Here is an 11,000-nt window from a genome sequence, read left to right on the forward strand (position 1 = left end):
TCGAGTACCTTAGAGAAAGAGAGAGAAAGAGAGAGAAAGAGAGAGAAAGAGAGAGAAAGAGAGAGAAAGAGAGAGATAGAGAGAGAAAGAGAGAGAAAGAGAGAGAAAGAGAGAGAGAGAGAGAAAGAGAGAGAGAGAGAGAGAGAGAGAGAAAGAGAGAGAAAGAGAGAGAAAGAGAGAGAAAGAGAGAGAAAGAGAGAGAAAGAGAGAGAAAGAGAGAGAGGAGAGGGAAACTTTGAACAGCTTTTACAAAGTAAAAGCTAAGAAACCAAAGTTAGGGAGAGAGCGAGATGTAGACAAGAGAAGATCTAGCAAAGAGTAGAGTGAAAGAGAGAGCGGATTGAAGGGAAAATGTGTGTTGCATACAATAGGCACGAGAGTCACTACAATCGTTTTTCTCTTTCTTTTTCCCTTTCTTTTTTCATCTTTTTTCTTCTTTCTTTTCTCTTTCTTTCTTTTTCTTTTTCTCTTTCTTTTTCTCTTTCTTTTCTCGAACTTATAATTAAAGTAATTATTGAATAAAATTTGTTTCAATTGCTATTTTTATATTTTTTCCACTCAATTTTTCAATTAATTTGATATATTCGTTAAGAAATTAACAGAATTTTTAAATTAAATCAAAAAAAATTGTCAACTACAAGTCTCGAACCAAATCCATATAATTTCACATTATGCAGTTTCGTTCTATTTATTAAACGTGATAATACAAAATCGGATATTCAATAGCTGCATACTCAGCATATACCTTCCGCTTCCTCTCATTAGCCAACTGCCGCTGTTTAGCTCGTTGCGAGGGTCCAGGATTGTCCATATCAAGGCTTGAACGTGTGATCGTTGATTTGAAATACAAGTCTTTAATAATCGTGACACTGGAGACGGGGTATAAGGTTTCTATACAAAATTCATGCTAATCTTAATGTTATTTCATTGTGATAGTTTTTTTAATGAAGTAAAATCTAATTTGATCAATTTTCTGAAAAATAGTTAATTGCATAACCTTAAAAATTAATAAGACGAATTAAAAATAATAAATTTATTCAAAATAATAAAGAAAACCATCAAAATTAAAAATATTAATTATTAAAAAAAGAAACAGAAAGAGAGAAAAAGAAAGAAGAAAAAAGATGAAATAAGAAAGGGAAAAAGAAAGAGAAAGACGATAGTAGTGACTCTCGTGCCTATTGTATGCAACACATACTTTCCCTTTGGTCTGCAGTCTCTTCTTCTCTCCTCTTTGTCTCAAAGTAAACATAATTTAATTTCATTTTGTCTCTGCTTATATACAAAATTGAGAGTGAGTCTTTTCATCATCATCATCTTATCTTTGACCAATGGTCAGTTGGGTCAGGGTAAGGTGATGATGATGATTACAACACAATGTTGAGTAATCAACAATCATCATCAGTAGGGGCAAAGTATACTACTCTGGCACAATTTCTCTTTGTGCCTTCCCCCCTTTTACCCTTTCTTTTTCTACTCTTTCTCTTTCGTTCCAAATTTCTTTACCCCTTTCTCGCAAACTAATTCTTTTTATCTCTCTCCTTCTCACATTATTAACCTTATTTTTCTCCACCTTTTTTCAGGACAATTTAACACTAATGATCATTAATGTTTTTAATGATCTAATACAATCATTAGCCTTATTCGTCCTTGTACTAAGATCATTAAAATTATTATAGTAAAGAAAATAAGGTCATTATGATCATGATAATTATCTTCTTTTAAGATAACTATAAAAGGTGAATAATAAATGATTTCTTTGTCAATTTCATTCACCAAATCTTATTAAAAACAAGGTTTATTTCAATTGTTTACCTCATAAAGTTTGTTTAAAAGTTTTATTTCAAAAAGTGTACCTTTTAAAGTTTTGTTTTAAAGCTTCAGCTAAAGTTTTCTACGTTTCGTTTATTCGCAACGTCTGTTATAAACGTTTTGTTTTAAAAAGTTCTGTGCTATCATAAAGATTCATTCCAACGTCTCGTTCATTTTTATCCAAATTTCATTTTGATGATTCGATTGGACATTACCAATAGACAAAAGTTAAAATCTCCATCATCAATTTTAAAGAGAAGTATCTCACACCATTAACGAGTAAGTGAAATTCAATTACCTAAATGTTAACAAAAATTAGATGAAATACTAACTAAATTTATTGTAGCAGCTGATTGAATTATAGCTTTATGTTGATTCTTCTTTATGTTATGTTTGAACTCTTTCGTTGTGTATGACTATAGCTAGGATACTTTAACTATTATTTAAATTGATAAACGTGACTTTAGTTATTGTCTATCGTCATTGTTTTTCTCCATCAATTATGTTGAGGTCCAAATTCCACATTTAATGTACTTCTGTACTTTACTCATTTATGATAATGTTTTCTTTGAATTTTGATCATTTTGTACTTGTTTACACTCAACTTTTGCATACTCCCATTTCATACAACCACATTCTAATCCTTTACTCCTTAGCTAACGGTCTAAGCTGCCAGATGTTCATCATCTTTATCTTCCATTTATCTTCCATTTTACTTTCTATATTTAGTAATTTTCTCTTTTCTAAGGTCAGTTACGTACTTATGACCGAAGTGGCAACGTAAACTCTCTGGTGAAGTATTTAACTTTTACTTTTGTTTTAATAAAAACATAATTTGTAATTTTCCCTTTCCTTTTTAATTTACTTTTATTTTAACTTTTGGGAACGCAACAAATTATACTCTGATTAGACGAATCCAACATTTTTCAATGTAAATAGGCATCTATATCCATGTAATCTTCGCATGATAATGAAGCATTTCACATCCGTGCTTTATTTCACAAATTCTTGAGTGAGTAAATGGGTTCAACATTTTCCCCATGTTAATGAATTGGCTTTGATCTATTTATTCAATTTCAATCTTTTTTCATTTGATTGCTTCTTTTCCATCTTTTTCTTTAACAAATAGTGTCTCAATCAACTTCAAGATAAGTATGCCTTCACTTGATGAGTTAAATATTAATCAATCTCAAGCTTCTGCTGATCAACAGTCGTCTGCATCAACCAACGATCCTCAACCTTTTACCTCTACTATCAATCAACCCCAGCCTTCATCTGCTTCATCGACTGATACTCAACGCATCACCAGACTATCTTCACGAATGGATCCTAGTTCTAACACTGCAATTCGAACTCCTAATGAGCCTCCTGTTTTACAAGTTCAAGTTAGCGAAATGATGAACGAATGGAATAGTGAACTTGAAATGTGGTACGCAGAGGATGGTTTGGTACACTTCAATGTTGAAATGGGACAAAACTATAGTACCAGGCGAACGATTGATAAACTTCTCTGGCCCAGAAGAAACATAAGTTTCAAAAGAAGAATTCTGGCAAGCTGCTGAACGCAATGACGTTGAACGAATTGAGGACATGGAGAAAGAGCAGGCAAGAATTGTTAATGCAACTCCAATTTTATCGTCGTCTTTACTGTTTCCGGCTAAAAGATAAAGCTCGACAAGTAGCTGAACATGTTTGTTCAATAGCCAACTATGGTGGTGATCAAAAGAAAAAAATGAAACGTATGAATTATGCTGGTCGTCAAAAGGTGGGTTTTCCCGATAACCCATCAGGACGAATCGACGCTGATACCGAAGGTCATCAACGATGGCCATGGATGGAGATTATTGTCACAGATGGCGTTGAAATAAGTGATGCAGTATATGATAAAGCAAAAGGTTATTTCGATTTCATTCATTACCGGTATGAGCCTGTTGAATTTTGGGGAAAAAGAATAAATAATCATTCTTATCGCTCTTAAATACGCATGTCCATTGAATTTTTTTCGTTTCGCATGCGTCATTTTTTCTTTCGGTTATATAAACGGTTGTTGAGTGGAAAACCTTGCCAGTCTCGATTGGAGATAGGCTTTAGAATGGTAAGTTGAATGATGAGCATTTAAGATTTTAAAGCCGGACTTAGGATTAGATCCGCACGTGGTGTTTAAGTGCAGAGATGTTCAAGTGGTACTATCAAGTAATCTGTATATAATATGCTAAATATCATCATAGCTCTGTTAAAATGGATAATATCTAGCTAGTACCTTAAGGAAAAAGAGCTGGATTTAACTGACTGAACAAGTGTTGTTCAGCGGGTGCCTGTAAGCCCAATACCGAAGAATGGTGAGCAGGTTAAATTCCTTGATCATAAAGGCTGCAATGATAGCGATGAAAATTTGCACATACATTACAAATACAGAATTGTCAGTCCAGTGCCTTATTACAGCATATAAATGCACCGAATATGTGTGATTTGATAGTTTATTCTATTACAAAACTGCGTCAAAAAGTAAGTGCAAATAGATATTTGAATGACCTTGAAATGACTTTGAAATTATTGTGTGATCTTGTCTTGATGTTAAACCAAATTTAGTACTTCTATATACAATGGTTCATTAATTATAGTAAAAGATGAATAAAGTCTTATAAAGGACCCACAATAAGTACTCACCCGTGGTAGCTAGAGTCTTTATTTTTTTCATGATAGTGCTTCATATCATAAGGTATAACATATACAAAAATCAAGAGGTAAAAAGCATTAGTATGCATATAGGAAAACTTGATTTTTACCCATACAGCTCTATGGCAAAATCCAACTTTGAAGCTCTGTATCTCAGGAACTAGATCTTTCCGCATATACAAACTCGCAAATTATATGTAGTTTAACATGAGCTATATGTACAAAAAATTCCAGTTCTCTAAAAGTGCGGACCTAATCCGAAGTCTTACCTTTGACTGGTGTTAGAACAAATTGATTCAGTTTATATTTGATTAAGTAATTAGAAATTGGTGATTTGACTTATTTGCAATCGTTTGCCGTTGTTTTGGTTTGATGAAGAATTTCTCTCTTTTTTGAGATTAAATTGGATTTTTCGTTAATTGTAATTTATTTTTATGATTTCTCTTAGACGATTTAGATAAGAATATTGATTTCTTGGAGAGTAAATTAAGAGCGTAAATTACTTTATTACAATGATTTATTGTTGTCGTTGGAGTTTCAAACTTGTTGATGATTCATTCAACACTTTTTAGCAGGTAGTTTATAAGTAATGTTATGTTTAAGCAAAATTGTTTTGAGAGAATTTTATTATTGCTTTTTTTCACAGTTCGAACTCATTACGTGGTTCACTTTCGGATAATTCTCGATAGGGTTATATCCAGTTGAATTGGTTGAATTTTGAACAATTGAATAGTTTTCTTCTTGAACTTTACTTGTTTACTTATCACTTATTTATTACTTTGTTTCAAAGGTGGATTTATGACTCACTTTTGTTGATTTGTTCGAATTGAGATTGATGAGATTGAAAGTTTTCCCACGTTGAATATGTTATGTTTATTCTATTGCTATTTACAGGTAGAGGTGTTTGTCTCACAATTTTATTTTGTAACTTTTGTTAAAGTTGTTTTTTACTATTTGAAAGAAAACTTCAAATCTTTTATATCTTCAAGGACTAGCAGTCCTCATCGTGGGCTCCATTTAAAAGTTTATACAGTGTATTTTAAATTTATTTGTGATTTGATTCTTTCGTATGACTACAATTCGGATTAAAACTAAAAGGTAGAATTCGAATCGTTTTGAGAAAATTTTTTTATTCTCGGAATTCCCGATTGTGCGAATTTTCAAATCAAAAAATTGTTATTTTAGCCGAATTTGTAGAAATAAAGCTCGCTGGATGTATTCAAAATCCATATATTTGTGCGATGATTGTCACATGCTGCTGGCTTATCTTATGAGAAAGATCCATTTAATTGTAGCCCGAAACCTTTATTTGTTATTGCAATTAACAAGCTTTGTTCAAGTTTAAAACATTCAAGCTGAATATGGTCAAGAGAATTAAGCCTCAATGTGCCATCGGTGCCAATCCATCCAATTTAGACCATCATCAATTGGACGTGTATCGAATTCGAATTCAATTTTGCTGAAATTCAATGAACTCAAACGGTTTGAAAATTCGATGAATCGTGGCTACCCAAAAATGACCAAATTCTCCATTTTTAGATCAGTTAGAAAAAGCTAAAACACAAATTATGTTTTTCAGACCACAGCTTATTCACAAAAGTTTATGAAGATGCGAAAATTCAACAATTCGAAAATGATATCAAATTCAAGAAATTAAGAAAAATTTCTAGATTCTGTGGATTGAATTCGACTATTGGCAAATATTGGCAAATCGACATGTCAACAGTATTGATGCAGATCAATCTGGTGATTTACTTTCTATTTTAAGAAAAGATAGAATATTGTGAGATAAAGTTCTCTATGCTTGATTTCAAATTATCAATGGGTCAAGTTGTAAGGAGTTGATTTGCTCTCAGACATTTTTCTATCAACATTCTACAAGTCTGGTAAGTAATTTTTAGTTTTTTAGCATTGTATTAATAATAAATTATATACATCAATCATTAATTATTAACACTGGTTTTCTTTGTTTTGCAGAATTTCGAAAATCGCTTTGAATCATTAGATGATGAACCAAGACCATTCAAAAAGTTCAAACAACTGGTAGGTGGATTCAAATCAGTTCAACAATTGAGCTTATTCGAATTCAACAATTCATATATAATTCTAATTCTATTTTTCATCTTCTTTTGAATATTAATTTAATTCTATCCGCCTGGATCACTTTATGTATATCCGGATTCACAACCCATCAGTGTAGAGTTTGTTTATCCCCCTGATCCTTTTTGGATGTTTTTCACAATTCCAGGATTGGAACTATCACGAAAGAATATCCTGGAAAAAATCAACGAGATAAGAAATTTCAATATCTGTGATGAAATAAAATTAGTTATTGTTATCAAGTCCTTTTCAAGGATTAAAAACTATTCCTGATGGTCACCGTATCAAACGAGGAACAATTGAAAGATTACCATCATTTCCTAATGGTACCTATTGTGTTTCAGCTTCAGATTTTGGTTTGAAGATTAAAGTTAAAAATGACATATAAAATTCCAGAGAATTTGAATTCTAATCCGAGTACAGTTTTCAATGCTAGATTGATTGGAATTTCCCCAGTATCAAAATGCACATTTTTCAAAGTAACAAAACCCAATTCTGTTACTTATTGGTTTATATATTTAAAATTATTGTTATTTATATCATGTGCTCAATTAATGTAATAAAATATAAAAAAAGAATGTTCCAGAATTCATGAGTGTCCATTCTGTGCAAACTCGAAAGTCCATCGCTTATCATTTTGGTAAGCATATGTCAGCACTGAGAGCAAATTAGTTTTCAGAATGTAAATTTACATTACCGCATTTGCAATTACTCATTCGTCTATACTTTTGTGATTTTTTGTTAATTACTATTAGTGGCCCCAAAACCTATCTTCAAATTAATTAATCTAATAAATTCTTTTTTTATTAAAATCAAATGTTAAAGCTAAAGCTTTAAAATATCTACGCGGAAAAAGAGAAAAAAGTAATTAATTTTAATTAGTATTAATATTCTTTAAATAAATTTGTAACTTACTATTTTATCTTTTGTGAAATAATCCTGCTCAAATTATGATCTTTTTATTCACACATTAGATATTAAATTACTTTATAAAAACAATTTAAAATTCAAATAAATAAGAAAACAAATGTTGCTGGTAGTAGTATAAATATTACCTCTTCGGCATCAAAAATGACCTTGAACTAATTTTTTCTTCCTCATTCTTCCTACTATCACACAACTCATTCGCACAACTCTCCAGAGATTAAATCTATTGATTCCAATACAAACAAAGATGTCGTAATCTAATTAATCTATTTATTTTCCATTCAAGTTTAATATGAGCATTTTTTCAATGAATATTAATTTGAATCTTTGAATTTTCAATTACCCGAATAGTCAAATTGATTGGACTGTGAATGCTTTTTTTTCAATTAAGAACGATGCATTTCCAACTTAGTTTTCCAGAATTTAATGGTCTGAACCATTGGTTTGATTGATTCGACTAACTGGATCAACCACTACAGGGTATTTTTTAATGGACTCCGAGCGTTTGAATTTGAATTGTGCGCCAACTACTTGCTATTTTTTAAAAAAAAATTTTATTGCAAAGCTTAAGGTTGCACTTAAAGTTACAGTGTGTTTTCAAAGTGACTGCCTTCAAGCTGTTCTAGCATTTGGAGACGTTCAGTGAAGTTTTCCATAATGGCTTTTAAGGTATCATGATTTAATGTAGTGGTGAACTCTCTTATAGCATTTTTGAGTTCATTGAGGTTTGATGGACTTTTTTGATATACATAGTCCTTCATCATACCCCAGAGAGCAAAGTCACATGGATTGAGATCTGGAGAGTAGGGTGGCCACTCTATTTCTCTTCCATCTTCTGTGGCGTAGCCTAAACCGATTATTCTGTCCCGGAAATGGTTTCTAATGGTTGTTTTGACGTTCCCTTTGCGGTGTGGCAATGCGCCATCTTGTTGCCAATGAAAATCATACAGAAAACTTCGTTGTCGTAGCTCTGGAAAGTGTATGGTATGGTATGGGAAAGCATCTCATTGTATCGATCACCATTGATAGTGTCTTCGAAGAAATAAGGGCCTACAATTCCTTTTCCCGATATTCCCATCCAAACAGTTAGTAGGAGTCTCTACAAAGGCATGAGGGTTCTCTATTCCCCAAATTCGGTGGTTTTGTTTGTTCACATAGCCATGCAAATAAAAGTGCGCTTCGTCAGTAAACCATATTCTTTGTGGATCTATCTGCCCAAGTTCGATCTTTTCTGCCATTATACGAGAGAAGGCAAGTCTACGTTCCTTATCAAAGGGTTTAAGCAGTTGAAATTGTTGAATTTTGTATGCTTTGAATCTTAACTTCTCATGCAGAATTTTCCAAACAGAGCTTCGGGAAATTTGTAGCACCAGCACATGTGGTGATTGTTGGATTCTTTCTGTTCCTAAAGTTGGAAAGTAGAACTTCATGAAAGCACTAATGGTGGTTTAATGAGGGAACTACCAGGGGGAAATAATTGTTGATTTTTTCCATTCGAAGGTTTCGATGGTTGCACCATCATTTCTTGCATAGTAGCATCGTCAAAAACTAATGATGATTTTGACGATTGCAAATCAAAAATATCAACCAAATGAACACTTAATGGTTTACAACCAAACTTTTCGACAAGTTGTTCATCGGTTAATGAACACTTTGTTTTATTTTTTGATGAAACTTTTTTACTTTTCAAAGAAACTTTCTCTTTTTTGTTTTAGATATTTTTTCACGTAATTTAAAGTTATTCATTTAAAGGTTTGTTATGATCAAAAACTTAACAATCAATTAATGGGTTAATTAAGTGTTGATGAGATTTATTTATTTGAGCTTTAACCGTCAAAAAACTATTATGCAAAGGTTAAAGAAACAACTAGCTTTGATTAATCATAATAATAATTATCATATCATTGAAATGTCAAATTGATAAAAACTCTTTCCTTTGACTTTATTGACGAATGTTTTCTTGAATATTGGAAAAGGAAATACATGACATTTCACCATTTTTTGACATTTTTAGTTGCGGAGATATATCGGTTTTGATGCGGAATCCTTTTCATCCAACTTTCATTAATTTGCTCGTAACAAAAAGCGCTAGAGTCAAAAAACCTTTTTGATTTAGGCACATTTTGTTTAAATTTTAGTCGATTGTGACCACCACTTGATGAGTAATGCTCGAGATAAACTGTCCAAAGTTAACAGAGATGGTGTTTATAGTGTAATCTAACTGAGCAAATAGAATTATCAAAATTGATCAATTGTCTCTCAAGATAAAACAATTAAATCATGAGTTCCACTATTTATTAGCTACCCTTTAGTCTAGACTATGACCAGTTAGTCATAGCCAGAGAGTTCATCTTAATTTCAACGTTTAAATGGAGTCAATAAGTCTAGCCAGTCAGTCGCTAATCAATTTCAAAAAATTAGTCCAAAACATTACCAGTCATACCTTATAATCTACGAAAAAATCAAATCATTCTTGTTTCGTCGGATCATCTTTTCATCATCTTTAAACTAGATTTTCTTCAGTTAATAATTTTTAATTGTTAAAAACAGAATAGATTACATGACAAATTCGGAGATCAATGAGAGTGAAATTTTGTGCAGTCGATCGATAGTCCTTCGATAGTCCTAAGCCCTGGCCCATTTTCATGAATGAGTAAAAATTTAAGGAAAATTGTTCTCACCTTCATTTGCCTAATGTTGTTATCAAAAGAAGAAGGATTGTCGTATTTTCTAAAACAACCTGTAAATTTAAGAAGACAATCAATTTAGTCAAGCAAATCAACACATGAGGCTCATGATATAATCTTTTTGCTACTTCCATTTAAGCGTTTAAAGCTTGGAATTGCGAAAACTGTATTCATTGGACACAAATGCTCTCAACAGACTAAATTTTTTCCCCTTAGAGTCTCTTAACAGCCTTTGTAAGAAAAATGAATTTATTTATTGATAAATTCATGAGTAAGTGTAAATGCTGTACTGAATTCTAGATTTAAATCTAGAAAAATCAGAGAGATTAAAATAAGATAATAGGTTCCACTATTAATATACTCACGAGAAGAAAATGATGAATGGAATAGTTTAATGATCCAAATATACAGAAGAAATAACGATTTCCGATATGTTCAAAGTAGCTAATTAATTGGAGCTTAACTCGATTAGATGCTTTCAAGAAAAAGGCTTTTCGTAGTTGACTACAGTTTTGTTCAATCTTGAAAGTTAGAATAGTAAAAATTAACCTCATAATATAAATATGAATAAGTATAATTCATGCAGCGCATTTACCTTCCTTTGACCATAAGTCCCAAGAAAAAAATGCACAGACAATCCACCGATCCAATTGATAAAGCCTAAAAGAATCATCGCTAATCTCAGAAATTGGGGAATATCGATGAAAAAAATTAGATAAATTATTATGGATTGAGCAATGAATGTAGCTAAGAAAATTGATTGATTGAAATGGATCCAAAAATGGTGACCGTCAATCA

This window comes from Panonychus citri, unplaced genomic scaffold (genome assembly GCF_014898815.1).
Source record: "Panonychus citri isolate SS breed McGregor unplaced genomic scaffold, ASM1489881v1 Contig00136, whole genome shotgun sequence".
Lineage (NCBI taxonomy): Eukaryota > Metazoa > Arthropoda > Arachnida > Trombidiformes > Tetranychidae > Panonychus > Panonychus citri.